General features: G+C 35.4%; 1 long non-coding RNA gene across 1 annotated transcript; it reads right to left on the reverse strand.

Annotated features, from left to right (window-relative positions):
• LOC129924814 (uncharacterized) lies at positions 1-12,225 on the reverse strand. The gene is made up of 3 exons (XR_008776751.1): positions 11,630-12,225; positions 6,826-7,027; positions 1-4,820 (listed from the first exon to the last, which is right to left on the reverse strand). It is a non-coding gene; the product is annotated as an uncharacterized LOC129924814 (long non-coding RNA).
• Positions 12,226-20,174: the final 7,949 nt, after the last annotated feature.

Consider the following 20,174-nt stretch of genomic DNA (forward strand, 5'->3'; position numbering starts at 1 on the left):
TTGGTATAGTACCTGGTCATGTAGCGACGTTACGCTACTGCACGAAAATCGCTGCATAAAAAGTCCATTAAAAAAATGTGTGTGATATTTACATACAAAATGCATTAATAGCCTTTAAAACAAACAGAAATGTTTTCTTTTAATTTTAGCAGCTAGTTGACCAGAAAAAACATCTTTAACTATTATTTATATTTGTTGTAAACATTTCCTGTACATTTTTAAAATATATTTGACTCAGTGATACTGAAAATACACAAAAATTGTCCGTCTTTGTTAGCATATTGTAACATTGCCTCCCTTACATTTACGTAATTGTTTTAGAATTGGTGTATTTTTATGAAAAAATCGCTTGCATAATTAATTTTATAAATTAAACGGTTTGCTTTTAGAAAACCAAAAGTAGCCGTTGCACCTAAACTTTTGAAGCCGCATTTAATGATGAAATAATATTTTTCATATCTCTTCTAGTTTTCGGGATCTGAGTGTGACAGACGGACATTTTGCACAAACCTAATAGCGGCTTTTTCCCCTTACGGGGGCCGCTAAAAATGTTGAGCAGCTAATAAAAGGTCTCACTCAGTAGCGCCTCCTGACCTGCTCACATATGTATCCCCACAGTCCTGAATCTCGAAAATAACATCAACAATCCCAAGTTCAATTTTAAATTGATATGTCTCCGGATCTTCTTCTTCATCGATCAGAGCTTGCCGCAGACGAGCCGTGAGCGTTTCCCTGCTACCGATGGGTTTTAAACCTTGGTCCCGAAGCTCTTGTCTTAGCTCTTTAATTAAGAGCTGATGAAATAGCTTCAACGATGCCATAGAGATCGAATCCTACCTCCTCTCGTTCAGTTGCCTATTATCCCACTTCAGACACCAATTGTAATAACTTAAGTGAGGCAACTCAACGAGACATATATATGTTTATTTACAGGACATCACAAATGCATGTAGAACAACATCTATTGATCACAACATCTTTATCTTGGCTCCCAACTTGGACGGAAATCGTTCGTCACCTAATGTCAACATCCTTTTCTAGTCTGGTTACTAGAAGTGCTCGCTTAAGAGTATAGGATATAGTATCAGGTGGCCGAGCCTCGCTCGGTTAAATAATTTCTTAACGAAGTCATTTTGGGAATATTTTTGTAATTACGAAAATGAACGATCGGATAAAGACTACTAATCTGACGAGTTGCTTTAGTCTTCTCTTAGTTCTAAATGTAATTATACATGGCGATTAAATATAAAGTCTCCTAAGTCCTCCTACAGTCTAGACAAACCACAGCTCACGTCCGTCTTATAGTTTTACAATGCATCTTTGCGTAAAACTATTGTAGGCCTACTATTATTGGCTTGGAAGACAGTCTTTGCAGTGTAACATCCAGATGGTTATGCTCGGACATTTTATTATGGCTTTAGTACGAAACATTAAGTGAATAAAATCTCTACGTTGTAGGGTAAAAAAGGGAACTTTGTGACAAAGTAAAATGGCGCATTTTTTTCTTAATTGACTTAAATCATTGCATTAGTTGTCTAAAGAAATGTTTTCGTGGGGCATCTCTGTTACGCCGAAAACTATGTTCGTCCCTCATACGGGATACGTGCCCTGCCCAGCCTGACTGTCGGACTATCAGAAGTTCATACCGGCTTTTGCCATCCATCCATCCATCCCTGTGGTGCTACAGCCAGTGGAGGGATAAAGCCTGCTTTTACACATCCCTCCATTCAGATATCTCTTGCGCGTTCCGTCTTCACGCCCTAACCCTAAGCTTTTTACCGAGGTTTATAGTTAAATCAAAAGAGGCTGCAGCTTAAGCAAACTCGTTGACCGCTAGCTACATATCATGTTCAGTGTGAGCAAGTGTGACAAGTCAAAGCTTGCTGTCAGAGTCACTCAATTTTATCACAGCATTAATTATTATTATTTATTTATTTTATTTTAATTATTTCCCCGTTCTATCCCCAATTTCATCACCCGCCCCACCTTGTCCTCTTCTCACTAGACTGAGTTCACCACCTTGGCGACAACTAGGCCACGGCTTTCACTTATCATCCTATGACCGGGGAAAGATAAACACACAGTCTCTTTGGTTTTACCCGCCGGATGTCGGACGGTCGCAGTTGACTCCTCCTTGGGTGGAATACAAATCACTCTTTCTCCCCCCCCCCTCCCTTTGATCAAAGAGATAACTCGGATCAACACGCCCCTCGACACTCCAAGGTGCGACTCCCATTTCGAGTCAAATTCACCCACGTGAGAGATAATCCTTAGGCATATCGCATTTCCTGTTTCCGCCCATCTCTCCCGGACCTTTATAAGGTAGAGTAAGGCGGGACAGACACTCTCTCACTTCTCATTCTCGCTGACCAGTCGAGTCAGGACTATTTAATACATTGTTACTTTTAGATGAATACCTGGTGGTAAGCCGAACTTAATCACAGTTCCATCTTAATTACTTTGTGTATGGATACTATCATGTGTATTCTATCATTTCATCTATATTTAATTAGTGCATTGTGTATTTCTCTCACAAGTAGAAAACATAAACATGGCATAAATGTATATAATTATGTATTGCATTAATCTATCAATGCTACGTTGCTTAATTGATCGTTGATGCAACCATGTATATATTTGTACATCGTATTTTATTCCCTTTATCTCAGCTGACCGCTTTGATAATTTTACTAGCGCACTAATACTGCGCTTAGAGAAGATATATGAATTATCTCCCCCTTTACTCATTTTACTCTAACGAGAGTTGAGCCCCTTGAACGGACACTCTCTCCATTGTTCAGGACCGACGGCCATATGTAAACAAACCGTCATGGTCACTGATCACCGTCCATTCCCCCCCCCCCCTTCTCTTCCAACTTATGATGTTTAATTGAGATTATTATCTCCCTTACTATGTACATTTTATAATGCTATTATCAGCCATAAAATTTCCCAATCCCATTTGTCATCATCTCCACATTCTGCTCCAAAGCAATTTTACCAATCTGACGAATGCACCTCAGTCGAGGGCATCGATAAGATGCATTAGAGACATGTCCTAACTTGTCTTTGTTTATCCGCAGCCTCCCTCAGGTGTCTGCCTATTTATTCGGCATTGTTTGACAACCACTCGTCAACCTACTCAATTGCATATGTACTTAGTGCTATTCAGCACTGCACTTCTGCCTATTTATCGAATCACTGCGCTATTTGCTATTGAACTTTGGATTGAGACTCCACAAGAACTGTATCACCGGCGACCCTCTATCCACTAGAGCACCACCTCCAGCTGCAAAACCTCAAGCCAGGATCACAGCCAGCTGCGACATCAGTAGGATAACCAGCTAAGTGCAGAGGACAAACTGACATACTCTCTTATTAAGTGCAAGATTGATGATTAAATATAGTATTGATTGGAGATAGATGCAAACCCTCCCCCTTTTTATTCTTCTATGTAAATATTTATGTAAATATTCTTCAATTTTTAACTTTGTATCTCTCTTTCATTGCTTGTCTCGTTGCGCGATTTATATGCTGATGGGTCAGTTTGTGATAGCTTCAAAAATAATCATTCCCTAGGCATTAAACAAGCCAAACACACATCACACGCAAAAACCTGTCGCAGCAAGTAAGAGGTAGAGAAGCTGTTATATGACCATTTTCTTTGTTTTGTTAAGGAACAGTAGACACCGAAGCATGAACACATGGTAAAATTCACCAACAAAATAATAATAATAATAAGGCTTGTCTTCGAGTCCGAAGATTAATGAGGATTGCAGTATTACCCGTGGCTATGCAGCCCCAGATGTGACCTACACATTTTGCCACAACCAGGGCAAGCATAACCATTGTCCGCCGGTGGTTGATTAAGATTTTCTTTTGGTCTCAAATGTGTATCCGCGACCTTTCTATAGAGGGGATTTTTAAAGTCCGACAGTTACGCTAGACAGAGCAGTATCCTGTATGGGAGACAAATCTCTGACGAACGCATGCCAAAGGCAGTCTTTTCTTGGTGAGCTAAAAAAGTGGTCGAAATAACACCGAAACGCTTAAAAGACCAGCTTAGGCGCCAACTTGCCTTAGCTGACATAGAAGAGAGCACCTGGTTGCATGCGGCCTCAGAACGAGACAGCTGGAGGTCACTAGCAAAATAAACAACAAAATAAAAGGTACCTACACCGCTCTACGTAATTAAGTGTAAACAATTTATTAAGCACTTAAAACACAATAACTAATCATACAGCGGCACATTTAATTTCATTACTTCTCTCATATGTTAGCTTGCGCTCTCAGAGCTGTTTTTATATGTATATTTTATTAATTCTATAGGCTAGAGCTATATTTTTATATTCTTTTTTATAGGCTAGGGCAAAAATTATTATTTGTACTTTCGCTTTTTGTATAGGTTAGTGCGGCATATTATAAAAAGTGATGTGCAGGCTGTCTTAAAACAGTTGAGTGTACATTTGACCAGTGGTCAGTTTAGTATCTCTGTCTGTGTGACAGCTGAAGATCTTTGTGGTCTGTCGTGTAAATATTTTTTATTCTGTACCTGGGACGGCCTGCTATTGTTACTGCTGTATCTAATATTGCTGCTATTACTCTGCTGCTATAACAGTTGTAACCTCTGCTGTATCTAGTATTGCTGCTTCAAGCTGCTGCTGTAGATCTAGTTTTATTTTTTTCTGTAGTGTTGCCTTAGTCGGCTTAGACGCTTAGTCTAAGTTTGGTGGGTTTGGCACAGAACAAACTAAATTCTAAATGACATGACGAATTCAACTCGTAGGCCGATTTCAATCAGTTTGTTTTACACTAAAGACCTGCCAAAGGCAAACATAAAACATAATTACAATTGAGCATTAACTAGACATAATTAATAAGCCTAAATGGTTAGACCAAGTTGACACACAACATTGAAGCCTAAATACTAAATCTTAACAAAAAAACAAAAAGAAAATCCTATAGTGTAAACCAATCATCTCTTTTACAAACACAAGAGAGATATGGAACACCCGAAACATTATAAAAATAAATGACAATAACAATTAAATAGAACAACTGGTTCATAAAAAGCCAGTATCTTCACACTGGTTGTAGAATTAGATTAACAAGATGGACATTTAACATTCTATATAGCAGTGATGTCCAAAATACGGCCCTCGGGCCAGATCCGGCCCGCGACGTCGTTCCATCCGGCCCGCCGAAACGTCAGCACAGAGCGTAGAAAATCTTCCCCCTTCCGAAAATAAAAGATGAAAATGTATTTTTCCCTATGTTAGGACAGTCACGCTTTCATATATGGATTGGTACCATGACCTTTTAAACTTAAATTTGAAATCTTCCTGGAAAAGTGAACGGACCTTTACTTTTTTTTTTTAGGAACATGATAGTGAGTCAACATGTTTGTTTAATAAGATACTGTGGATGTTTTAAAAACAAAAACATAATATGAAACGGGCATATCTTGAAGCGCTTAACTCTTGGTATTTACGGTGTAAGCAGCAATATTGAAATAATAGAGGAGTTAATAGCTAAGAGAAGGATGCATGGGACCATCACGCAAAGACCTGTTCAAAAAGGTTTCAACCATCATAAAGGATATTGTTCTTGGGAGAAATTCATGAGAGTGACTACTGATGGCGCCAGAAGTATGGTTGGATTCCACTGTGGACTGGAAGCAACAGTTATTAGAAAAGTTGTCGAGTCAGAAGGATCCGGGTGTCTGCAGCTTCATTGCTTTATTCACCAACTAGCACCTCTGTGACAAGGGTTTGAACCTGAAGCATATGATAAGGTACTAAAACGTTTTTTTTTAAAATCAATATTTGAGACAGAGCATTCAAAGCAAGTATCTCAAGTGAACAACTACACAAAGTTGTGGGATTTGGCTATTTTATGAGACATTACGTCACATCTGAATGAATTCAATATCAAACTACAAGTTGATTTTTCTTAGAATGTCTTATGCTGACATAAGCGCTTTCGAACAACATTGCAGCTCTTCATTCAGCAGGGGAAGGGGTGCATCTTTTCAAGTTCTAACCTGTACCGCTCTACAAAAATACAAGCAGCATAATATGTCAATCCCAAAAGATCAAAAAACGATTTAATTTCTGAGGCCAATGAAGGATTATTTACTAAAAGATTTTATCGATTTTCACATTTTTAAAGAATGAAATAAGTCTTTTCGAAAATTCATTAGCGGCTGATGTGTCAAGAGCCCTGTCATACCTGTAACTGAAACTGATTGACTTACAAAGCCAGACATCCCTTCTTGGTAAATTTCTAACCATGCAGACAAAGCTCCGTGATGCCTGCAGAAACTTGTCTAAATCCTCCGAAACAAGAGTTAATGATAGTCACCTTGTTTACAAGCACAAACTTTTTCAGTGATGAAACAGGCGAAACCAATATTAAATCCTTGTATCACGGACGAGAGTCTGGATTCAGTGCTCTGACTTGGTGTCTCATCTATGCAGCCGGATATTCAGAAGTATGTTTTTGAATAAATTTCTAACAAGCAATTAGTGTGTGCATAGTTCAATACGAGTGATTTGAAGTCAATTTTCTTACTTTCTTTTTATTTGATCATTTCGGTGGTGTGGCCCCACGAGTGTTAAAAATTAAAATGGCCCACGGACCGAATTAGGTTGGGCATCACTGCTATATAGGATCTAATTAGTATAGTATACTAAAGGTACACAATTCAACAAATGGAATCATTTACATGCTGGTTTCTAAAAATAACAATAGTCCAACAATATAGCGATATTCTACATAGACTACTAAATAAAATTACAATATAAGAAAGTAAAATATAATTACCTGCAGCCATACATAAACACATGGTGTAGAACCAGGCACAAACAGGAAGTGGAGACGATGTAGGCCCAATAACGAACAGACACTACAGCGAAAAGAGATGCCGGTAGAATGGACAGTGCCCACATTGTTCTGCCTTTTTACGCGGACACAAGGCGCCATCTAGGGGGAAGGGTCACGTGGATATCTGGGTGGCCGGTGTGGCCTGAAAAAGTATCCACTCCACTACATGAGTAATAGTAAGGTACTAACTAAGGTTTTATTGTTTTAGTGTTAGTGTTATGGGTTGGTTGTAGTAGTAGAATATTGTAGATCTAGACTAGTTTATTGTAGGGTGTTAGTGTAGATCTAGGTCTAGTGTGGTAGTTGTAGTGATTTTGTTAGATAGTTATTGGTAAGGTTGTTTTGTTAGTGTTGATTTTTAGTAGTTGCATAGGTAGTTTTTTTTTATTTAACTTAAGTGAATATATATGATTGATTATTGATTTATTTTTTATGTAAATAAAGTTACATTTTGTCTTATTTAATTTCAATTAAAGTTTGTTTTTGCTTTCATTTAGTTTAGGTTAGTATGTCTGGTTACTTAGGCGACTCTAGCCCCTTGGTCGTAGACTGAGGTGTCACAGATGAAACACACCCAGTAGCGCTAACATCTGCCTACTGTTAATAATTTAATGTTGAGCAGAGAAAAGGTCTCTCTCGCGCCTCGAGATCTGCTCACCCATAATAAATCAATCTATAATAAGATAATTTTTAATTAGGTCTACTTGATTCTTTAAAACTCGTTCTTGTTTGCAAAGAAATATTATAGTGCACTGCGGTAAGCCTAGTGACGCGTTTTCCCCGTTCACTTCATGGAAAATTTTCATTCATAAATATTCTAGCCAAAATAAATTTTTCGTAAATGAGGCATTTTTAAACCGATATAAGGGTCGACCTCGAACTTTCCCAATGTGGCCAATGAGTTGAGAATTTTTTTTAACACTAATATGCACATACCTTGAAATTTAAAAAAAAATCGTTAGAGCTGTTTTCGAAATAAAAAAAATTTCTCAACTCATTGGCCACATCGGCAAAACTCGAAGTCGACCGTTATATCGGTTTGAAAAATAAAATTAATTTTGGCTAGAATGTTTTATGAATGAAATTTTCTATATGACGTCAATGGGAAAAAAACTTGGCACCGCTTTCGTCACTAGGCGCAAACAAGAAAAAATTTTAATGATTCAATTGGCCTAATTAAACATTTGCGCACCATCTTATTGTAGATTGATCCATTATAAAACTATGGAAGAAAAATAATGAAATTAAATATCTTTATGTATAACTAGCCTGACATTACCCGCGGCCTGCGGGTCTAAGTTTGTGTTTACTAATCTAGTGGATTGGATTTAGATGTATGTTAAACTTAGCTAATGATCCTTTCAAGTTTTTTCTCTTTCGCTACGAAAATAAAATTAGGTTTGCGAAAATGGGTTTGCCCGAAGCCGATACATTCATATCTATTAAAAACGAAAAGTGCGATAGCTTTGTTAAATGAATGGGATTATAAAGTGAACAATTAAACGAAATAATTTTTAGTACGCGATTCATGAATGAATATAGATCTAGGCCTATCTCAACTCGGCTTCGCAGCTTTCGTAAACGAATGTAGTCTCTTAAAATGCTTTAAAAAACCAAATTTGAATGTTTATTTGATCAAAATATGAAATGAATGGACTATAATTAGTATGTTCATGTGTTAATGTATAAAACTATCTGTGCGAAGAAAAGTTTTATCATCTTAGAGTTGAATTAGAGTTTTAGATCTAGGGATGGGATTATAAAGTAAACAATTAAACGAATTAATTTTTAGTACGCGATTCATTACTGTATTGTCTAATGAAAGAATGTTCGCCAGGAAATCTGTAGTCACAGATATCAGGAACTAATTTATGTAAAAAATGCTTTTGAAACACAAAATTGAAGGTTAATTTTATTATATAATGAAATCAATGGATATTCTTTTGTATTTTCATGTGTCAAAGTAAAAAAAACTATCTGCGCGAAGTGTATTTCTTAAAATTAGATCTAGGTCTAAATCCTTTCGATCTTTTCTCATGTCAACATTGTAGACATGGCCTAGATCCATAAATTACTATAGCTGTAATAGAGTCGGAAAACTTTTTTTTTTTTAGGGTCTTAAGTTTGTTTTAGGGCTACAATACATACACTTAAGTCTAAGTTGGTACCTAAGAAACATTCCTGCCAAGTTTTATCAAGATTGGTCAAGCGGTTTTGATGTCTATAAGTAACATACATACATACATACACCTCACATTCTACTTTATAATATAGACTAGCCTGACATTACCCGCGGCCTGCGGGTATAAGTTTGTGTTTACTAATCTAGTGGATTGGATTTAGATGTATGTTAAAGTTAGGTAATGATCCTTTCAAGTTTTTTATCTTTCGCTACGAAAATAAAATTAGTTTTGCGAAAATTGGTTTACCCGAGGCGATACATACATATCTATTAAAAACGAAAAGAGCGATATCTTTGTTAAAGGAATGGGATTATAAAGTGAACAATTAAACGAAATAATTTTTAGTACGGGATTCATGAATGAATATAGATCTAGGCCTATCTCAACTCGGCTTCGCAGCTTTCGTAAACGAATGTAGTCTCTTAAAATGCTTTAAAAAAACAAATTTGAATGTTTATTTGATCAAAATATGAAATGAATGGACTATAATTAGTATGTTCATGTGTTAATGTATAAAACTATCTGTGCGAAGAGAAGTTTTATCATCTTAGAGTTGAATTAGAGTTTTAGATCTAGGGATGGGATTATAAAGTAAACAATTAAACGAATTAATTTTAGTACGCGATTCATTACGGTATTGTCTAATGAAAGAATGTTCGTCAGGAAATCTGTAGTCACAGATATAAAGAACTAATTTATGTAATAAATGCTTTTGAAACACAAAATTGAATATTACTTTTATTATATAATGAAATCAATGGATCTTCTTTTGTATTTTCATGTGTCAAAGTAAAAAACTATCTGCGCAAAGTGTATTTCTTAAAATTAGATCTAGGTCTAAATCCTTTCGCTCTTTTCTCATGTCAACGTTGTAGACATGGCCTAGATCCATAAAATACTATAGCTGTAATAGAGTCGGACAACTTTATTTTTTTTAGGGTCTTAAGTTTGTTTTAGGGCTACAATACATACACTATGGTCTAAGTTGGTACCCAAGGAACATTCCTGCCAAGTTTTATCAAGATTGGTCAAGCGGTTTTGATGTCTATAAGTAACATACATACACCTCACATTCTACTTTATAGTATAGAAGATATATCTTGGCCGATTCGGCGGGGTAAGTGGTGGCGATTGCATGTACTGCCCTCATAGTTTGTGAACAACATTAGTTGAATATCAATATAATATAAACTACGTATTGATATATGAACCCATTTGTATATTATGTCGTACCACACTATAATCTCAAATTTTATGATTAGTAAATAAAAAAGGTGGGTTGGGGCGATACATGCCATCTCCTTTCCCTCATCGGACAAAGCAATACTTTTTCTTTTTGTATTATAGTTAAGAAAGTACAAAAATTTTAAAAAATCTGTCACTAATATAATTTATATATGCTATAAATTAAATTCTTATATCGAGTCGCCCCACCCCCTTTCTTTAATGCCAAATGCAATCATTAGCAGAAATTATAAAAAGGAGCGAGGATTAATCGTTTTCATTCTACCGCCCCTGCCCTTTCCAGACAGAGTTTATGTAATTTCACATGAATTTATCATACTTATATTAAGAAAGACTTTGCTTTAGAAAATTTAGAATTCAAACGAAATTTTTCAGTATAACAGTAACGATTGAGATAAGTTTTAAAGCCAAATAATATTTTTCCTAGTCGCCTTTTTCCAACCTTTACTTATTCTGATATTTTTCTAGTTAAATTTGGGACTTTAACTCACAATTTATGCTTGAATTTTATTGAATATTATTTATCGATTTTTTTTTCGGCGGCGATACTCAAAGCCTTAATCTAAATATGTGGGGTATCTGATCTTTTCAAGGAGTAAATCGGTTTTATTTGCAATGTATTAACTCTTTCTCTCCGTAATTATTTACCACATTCTGGTGGAATCAACGTTGGTATCGTCAGTTAGGAGAGAAAGAGTTAAGAGTCTATAAATTCATATTAGAATATTTTTCATGTACAACATTATTCAAAGCGTCATTTTAATAGGATGAATAATGCGCTTTAGGTAAGGAGAATGAATAGTGAGCTGTAGATGTCAGGAGAATGCGTTTCTTCAGTCAAGAATGCAAGAAAACGCTTTTGCCGTCGGGTCTTCGCCCCGAACTCCACTGGTGGATTAAGAGCTGTAGATGTCAGGAGAAGGCGTTTCTGCAGTGAAGAATGCAAGAAAACTCTTTTGGCGTCGGGGCTGGTAGCCAAGATGGCTGATTAAAGTTGGAATGTTTTATCTAATTTTCAGTTTATTCATGTAATTATTGTAACAGCAAATGTAAAATAATTACTTCATGTGCCGTACTAGGCTAATAAACTTTCTCCGTAGAGATTGTAGATCTAGTAGTGTCGTCGTGTCATGCGACTGACTTTGTATTTAGTAAGAAGGTTTCTACTTAATGATGAATTATAGTGACCGTTGACTAATACTGGGCTTATCTATAATACCGATATGAATTTAGAACTAGATCTAGAGAGTCGAGACGATAGACTCTATCTTAGATCTATGTTAAGATAAAATATCGATAACCGATATATAACTGACCTTTTGACACAGTAGATCTGATTCCAAGTTGAAAAAAAATTAAGTTCTATAATTGAAGAAAGTACGAAAATTGTCCTTATATCTTGAATCTTGAATAAAAAATTTGATGATTTTTTGGTGATCTTCAGTGATTTATCGGAGGTGCATTTTGTCACGGTCAATGGTCTTTAATACTTGAGTAAAAGATGCCGTTCTATCACAATCTCTGAAGATCTTTGATGATGATAGATGCCACGATGAATAAGCTCTCGAAGTAGTAATGATCATGAATGAACTTTTACCTCTTACATAAAGATCCTGTAACCGTGATGTCAAGGATTAGAAGATGTCAGCAGTTAGAAGAATTACTGTGACTTGCTAAGGACTACTTTATATCTAGATCTAAATGTAATCTATAAATGAATAGGCAAAAATCCTTTTCAATTCAAATACAGAAACTGTTAATTTAAAACTTGAAACAGCAAATGTACAATAATTACATGAATAAACTGAAAATTAGATAATACATTCCAAAGATTTCTACTGAAATGTAAACGATCTACACAGTATGAGAATCGGCTCGAGACGTAATAACAATAAACGTCTTGCTTGGATGAAGATCTACTTACGACTGAGCCAAACCACGCTATCTCAGGATCTCGTTATAGTCTCGGACAAACAACCAATTAAATTACAGCTTTATGTCATGTGACTAATACGTCTCTTGTTCTCTAGCTCGCATCTCTAACCAATCAGAAATTCTCTATCAGACAATGGGTGAATGGTCGGGAATCCCAGAGAAAAAAACGGCTAATTAGGTCTGCTGGGTCTGCAACTCGACCTCGACCCGAGCTATATTTTAAATAATTAAATAAAATAATGTTTGACGTGACATTTACTAATCATAAAATTTAAGATATAAGGCCCTCAATGGTTTCACGTATCAATAAGTTGTTTATATTATATAGATTTTCAACTAATTTTTTTTTCACAAACTATGATGTCTCCTTAAAAATAGGACCCCCCTCCCACTCAGAGGGCTAGAGTGGGGAGGGCAGTACATGCAATCGCCTTCCCCCCTTAACCCACCAAATCGGCCAAGATACCAGAAGAGGAGCGACATAATATAAAAATTTTATATTATTTCAACAGATTGTGTTCACAAACTATGATTTCTCCATAAAAGTAGGACCCCCCCCCCCACTTAGGTGGGAAGGGCAGTAGAGGTATTTGCCACCCCCCAGCCAATCGGCCAACAGAGAATGACATAATATAAAGATAGATTAAAATATCAATAACAAGTTTTAATCATATAGATATTTAATTGATTCCGTTAACAAGCTGTGATTTCTACAAATAAATTGGACCGCCCCCCCACTCGAAAATTCGTATACAAACTGTGTGAATTCTATAATAAAATTCGTCCCCCCCCCCGAAGCCGAATGGGGGGGGGGCAATCTCCATTACCGCCGCCCCCTGGATCCGCCAGTGCCCCTATAGCTATTTTGGCATCTGTTGCCAAAATAAATTCTTTGGTGATATCGGGCAGTTTCAGTATTGTTTCTTTAGAAAAAACAGTCTTGATCTTGTCAAGCGATCTTTGACATTGTTCAGACCAAACTATATTGTTAGATTTCCCTTTCTTTGTAAGAGGTTCAATCATTTCTGCAAAATTTTGCACGCATTTTCTATAAAAATTGCAAAGACCTGAAAGACTTCTAATTTTTTTTTTGGTACACTAATATCCATTATTTTTTAGACTGTTTCTTCCAGTGGTGTAATTGATTCATTTTTTATCTTGTAACCCAAAAATGGAATTTCGCTAAGGCCAATTTTTTTTTTGTTGGTTTTAATGTCAGATTGTTTTCCTTGATAATAGCAAATATCTCTCTTAGACTCTGTAAGTGTTCGTTCCATTCCTTACTAAAGTTGCAGATATCATCCAAATAGCAAATAGTGTCTCTTCTGTGGCCATATTTTGCCATCATCCTGTTGAAAGTGGCTGGGGCATTTACTAAGCCGAAACTCATCACATTCCACTGATATACGCCGAATGGTGTCTTAAATGCAGGTAATGGTTTAGCCTATTCCTTTAAAGGTACTTGCCAGTATCCTCTAGTAAGGTCCAACGTGGTGAATTTTTTTTTTTAATTTAGTAAACATTTCCTCCTCCTGCGGCATTGGTAATGGGTCAAATTCTGTAACTTTATTTAGTTTTCGATAATCCACACACAGTCTAATGTTGCCACATATTTTAAACTAACACGACTGGTGCAGCACATGCTGAATTAGATAGTTCTATTACTCCCAATTTAAGTAGCTCATCTATTTCTTTCTGTAACGCCTCTCTATGATGTAATGGTACAGCATATTGTGGTAGTTTATTTGGGGCCCCGCCTGTCAATTAGATATCATGTTCTATGATATTCGTTCTTCCTGGTAGATCGGTAAAAATGTTCTTTAAATATTCCAATAATGTTGTAACTTCCTTATCTCTGTCTGACGAGATTCCAGTCACGTTCACATCTTTCCATGTTTGACTGACATCTTTTGAAATTGTTTCTATGTGTCCCAACCTTTCCTCTGCCTCAATGTCAACATTCACGGATGTACCCATGATCAATGAGTCTTCTTTACTGGTTTTTTCACTTCTTTGTCGAGGCCTAAATTTTTTTAGCATATCCACATGAAATATTTTCAGCCTTGAATCAATATTGATTTCATAATCCACATCACTAATTTTCCTTGTTAACTTATAACAGGCATGTTAAACTCATTAAGGTGTATGGGCCGCATAAAAACTTACCATCTCCGAAGGGCAGCAGCCAGACATCAGTTGGAAAACATTGCCTACTAGTTTTATGCAAATTAGAAACAATACTGTTATAACTCCGCCATGCGCACCGCCATCTAAGCTAGAAGGTGCGCACTGTGATAAACTAGACTAAAAAGGATGTCAACGTTAGGAAAAGAGCAGAACGATTTCCGCCCAAGTAGAGAGCCAATATGAAGAAACTGTGCCTAAACTGTTTGTGTACCTGTGATGTCGTGTAAATAAACGTCTATGTCTCGTTGAGTTGCCTTAAGGTTGTGTGTTTTGTAGCTTTCAAAGTGGAAAAACAAACATTTAAAATCGTGTCAAATGTCATTCAGAAACATTGAAAATTGGCGATAATTAAAGCCAAGATCACGAATAAAATTGAGAGCGATTGGAACTGGTCTTAGTACATGTTGGAACTGTAATTACTTTGCGCATAATGCTTCTTGGTGAATTATGACTGAAAATGATCAAATTTAAAATTAGCATCAGCCTCACTTATTTTTGCAAGCAGCTTTACACCAACAACATTTCTAACCCCAATCATGGTTGGTGCGCACCTTCCGCTATCTGTTGCTAGACTAGATATTTTTAGCAAAGGTAAATTTTACTGTAATATCCCCTCCTGTTATTTCTCAAAAACATCCTCTCTTGTTATGGTGTTAAGTATAGAACAGAGCTTAAGTAGTTCCTCGTGTATCTCTAAATTCCTGTCAAAGGTCCTTATGAATATAACCAACTGTGCTACACCCGTTACATCAATTGACTTATCGAGAGCCAATGATAAGAATTCAAAATTAGCTATTTTATTCTTTAATTGTTCACGCAAGCTGACTGACATGCCATTTATTCTATCTGCTACAGTGTTCCTAGTTAACGCTGTTTCTTTGAATGCTTTCACCTTTTTCTAGACTTCCGCAGCTGTAACGACACACTCCTTGCCTTCACTAAATTATTTGCTATAGCTTTCAATTAAGTTTGACAAAATGTAGCAGGCTTTCGCTACAGACTCACTCTCGTTTTTCAGTTTAACAAATACTATATGTTGCCTTTTAAAACTATTTTTTCAATTCAAGTAGCTTGTCATCTCTCATTTTTCCAGGTGTAAGCATATATGCCTTTTTTTGATTAGCGTAATATTGTTTGACATTGTACTGTTTGGGCACACTAATGCAGGTATTGCATATTAAGCAGTGAATCTTATTTGATACTGATGTGTAGAAATAATTTAAATCCCATCTTTCTTGAAACGATCTATTTTCATCCTTAATTTTTCTTTTAGTAGAAGTTGCTGCTGTAGTTACTGATTCTTCATCATTATAAAATCCATTATTCTGGGAAATTATAGATAGTCAGTAAACTAGTGTAAATTGTCTTCTGACCGCAGACTGTTATGAATAAACTGAATATATAGGGGTCCTAGTAGTCAATGAAATAACAAAGAATGACAATATTAACCACTGATAATTTTTCTGTAAGTCTAACATATTGCTTATTTAAGATGTGTTATTAACAATTAATAATAATTAAAAAGGTAAAAAAAACAGCACTAAACTTAATAGAAAACTTGAAATATAATTCGAAGTTAATTAAAAAAACAACAACAACGAAATACCACATCTAATTCAATTTGAAATACATTTTCGAAAAATTATTTGTTTCCGAAAATCTGATCATTAAAGAATACTCAATAAGTTCAACGAATTAGATAGTTACTTTTTAGTTGTTGTTTTTTTACCTGAAAATTAGTGTTGACTGTTAAACGCTTAATAATTTAACATAAATTTGATAATTCTTGAGGTGGCCAAGTGGGCCAACACTGTGTTTGACATGCCTGCCTTATAAGTGCCTAACCATTTCATGAATAGTGCATTCCCCTTATCGTTTCGTAATACCAAAACATCTTGACCTACTTCCAATTCGGTCAATTTTCTGTGTTCATTCACCCTAGACTGTGTTAATTCATTTTTATCTAGTACATTTTTACTCGCTTCCTCACAAGCCTTTATAACCTGATTTTTTGGTTTCTGTCACGATATCGTAACTTTCCTTATTTCCAACATGTTCTTGTGGGAGTTTTAGTTCTTTTAATATTACCATTGGGCCTCGTGGATTTCCTCCATAAATCATTTGAAATGGCGAAAAACCCGTGGTTTCGTTACGGCTCTCTCTGTAAGCAAAAAGGATTGAGGGTAATGCCACATCACATTCTTAGGGATTGTCATCTGCCATTTTCAATAACGCTTTATTTAGAAAGACGTTAAAACGTTCACTAATACCGTTGCTCTGAGTATGGTACGGGGCTGTAAACCTTTGCTGAATACCAAACATTTTCAAAAATGTTGTTGTTAGTTGGCAGTGGAACTGTGTGCCCCTATCTGACAGTAGGCCTACCTCTTCAGGAAATCCAAACCTTGTAAATAATGTATATAATGCTGGTACTATACCCCTGGCTTTAATTCTTTTTTAGCTTCTGGCTATCTTGAGCGCACGTCTATCACAGTTAGAATATATCGATGACCCCCATTTGATATCACAGGCATAGGTCCAATCAAATCAATCGCAATCTTACTAAATGGTCTTTCTCGTATATCTACCTTTTCTAATGGAGCTCTGTTTTTTTTAGCGCCTTTCATTTGATATATCTTATGTCTTTACTAATAGATAGCCAATGAAAAATCCTTAAATATTCTTTGTTTTGTTTTGTGTATCCCCATATGGCCTGCATATGCTTCATCATGCCCATTCTTCATTATAGTATTTCTAAATTCAGCTGGTACAACAACCTTGTAACGAACACACTTGCCGGGGATTTTATTATCAAACTTGATAACTCAATGAAGTGAAGAAACATCTCTGTATTTTCTTCCAAACTTCTTTAATAATACTTCTTCAACTTTCACATAAAATTAACTTCTCAATTCAATAACAACTTGATTTGATACTTCATAAATAAAACTTAAAGATACATGAAACTTCACTTAGTATAACTTCAACTTCAATTAATAAAACTTTAATTAATGGACCCGCTAATATCACAAAACTTATAACTCTATCAAACCATTACTAATCGAGGACTAAGCGAGGACCATCGCTCTACAAGAACTACTACTATGCGAGGACCCCGTCTGTCTTTCCCCTAATTTATACTTTTTCAATAGTACATTCCAGAATCATGGAAACTTCTCAAATAAATATTTTAGTAACTTTGACCTTCTAGAAGCTGACGTGTGCTATTTTTCCCTTAACCCAGAAAAATGTCAGTTGTTAAGAGTAACAAAAAAACTAAAACAAATTAATTCCACTTATCTTATTCATGGCAAACCAGTAACACAGACTAAAAACGCAAAATACCTAGGTGTTATAATAAATGAAAAACTGTCATGGAATCCACATATTGATGAAACTACAAAAAAATCAAACAAAGCATTAGGATTTATTAAAAGAAATTTCTATAAATCAAATAAGAACATAAAACTAAAATGTTATTTAACCTTGGTTAGGCCAATAATAGAATATGCATCCTCTGTTTGGGACCCCTCAACTCAAGAAAACATTAAGAAACTAGAACAGACACAAAATAGAGCAGTGCGATTCATAACAAACGAATATTCACATTTGACTAGAATAACACCTTTAGTAAAATCACTAAATTTAGAAAGCCTTCAGGACAGAAGGCTCAAAAGTAAAGTAGCAATAATACATAAAACACTGAACCATAATCTTCAAATACAAAAACAAAATTTAATAAAATACTCTGAAAGACACAAAGATAAAGGCACATTCCTCATCCCATATGCTAGGACAAATTTGTACAAATACTCCTTCTTCCCTAGTGCTATTAGAGCATGGAATGGGTTGCCTGAGCTAGCCAGGAAAACCAGTGACTTGGCAGAATTTAAGTCATTGGTTAATATGCATGACTAAATGCATGACGCGTAGGACGTAATCATCTTCTTTTTTGAAGTAACGTCTGTATTATATAAGATAACCTCTTTCTTTGATTGGATACCTATAATTAACTTGTTTACGCTGGACACTTGCACGGGTTTGACCTCGCTTCTAGAACTTGATCGAAATAGGTCACAGACTCAACTCGTGACATTACCCCCTTGCCTTTTTAGCATTTTGTATGCAATATAAAATGCGTAAAATAACATTATTATATTATTATTATTATTATGTTAGAAATGAACGAGTAGTAATTCTCTGGCGCTGCCAGGGTCGAGTTTCACTAAAGAGAAACAAAATTCATCGTAGTCCCTTTAACAGTTTCCACTGAGGAATTTTCTGGTGATGTGGCAGGTCTGCAGCAGTACCGCCCTCTGACAGGCAACGAAGATGTTCCTAGGAATGTTAAGGGCCTTGAAGGTGTGTGTAAGGTCAGTTGTTATTATCCCCTCGGTTGATATAACTATGGGGTATATTGTTATTTTGGACAATTTCCATAGACGCTTAATCTCCAAGCCTAGGTTCCCATATTTTCTTTGTTTTTCTATCTCAGTTTTTCTTAAATTATGAGACAGTGGTACGGCGATATCGATAATGGTAGCGGTTTTTTCTTTTTTATCGATGAACAGCAGATCCGGGCGATTGAAATCTACCGTTTTGTCGGTCAGAATAGGCCTATCCCAGTACAGCAGATGTTCAGTAGACTCGAGAACCTCTTGCGGAGAGTATTTATTTATTATTATTATTATTATTATTATTATTATTATATTATAATATATGCACACACAAAAAAAACTAATAAAATTGGTCCATTGAAAGTACAGAACTCATAATTCAAATAATTGTTCCATTACATTTACATAATTCAAAATTCAAAATATTGTACCCATCTTGCATAAATGAATATTACAAAAAAATACATCTTAGTTCCATACATTACTTGTCACTATATAATATTTGAGTATGAGTTTTTCTAGCTTTTGTAACTCGAGAAAATATCAAAATTATACAACTTCACAATACTGAAAAATACATGTCATCTCATCATATTTTTTGCTAATACAGAATATTTGAATATTAACTTATTTTTAAATATAGGAAATCTAAACATGTACAATGCCAAATTACTCATTTATAAAACTATTATAACAACAGTAATGATGTAAATATACTAAGTAATAAACAATTGCATGGCATAAGTATTAAAATAAATCTTGACACAGCTGTACTTTCCTGTTAGATTTGCAGCTTTCTTCTGTCCAGATGCTTGAAACAATTCTAGTCTGTCTGTACATTTCTTCTGTCCGGGCACTTGAAACAATTCTAGTCTATCCGTACATTTCTTCTTTCTTGGTTCTTTATAGTTCAAAATACGTTTAACAATATTGTCCTGTGTTTTCAGAGAATTTTGTTCAACTCTGCCGTTGAAAAATGTCACTTTTGGTTTCAATACAAACTTGCTTGGTTTAGCTAAGAATTCACGTTTTTTCAATTCGTACAAAATGTCTCTCAGTTCATGAATATGTTTCATTAATGCTTTATGCAGCATAGAACTATTGTCTGTATAAGATTCTTTGGTTTTAATCTGTTCTAACAAGATCTGTCCAAAATCAAGACTAAATCTTTCTTGTGATGATATTTTTCGTTGTTAAACGATTGGAGTGGAAACATTGAGTTCGAATGTTCATGTATGCATTGCTCTTATAAATCATTTAAGTCTTTCTGCAGTAAATCTCTATTGTGCAAAACACTGGAGTTGGCAAGTTTTTCACTTTTTAAGTTAATCTCATTGTCTAT

Source organism: Biomphalaria glabrata, chromosome 2 (assembly GCF_947242115.1).
Source record: "Biomphalaria glabrata chromosome 2, xgBioGlab47.1, whole genome shotgun sequence".
Classification (NCBI taxonomy): Eukaryota; Metazoa; Mollusca; class Gastropoda; family Planorbidae; genus Biomphalaria; species Biomphalaria glabrata.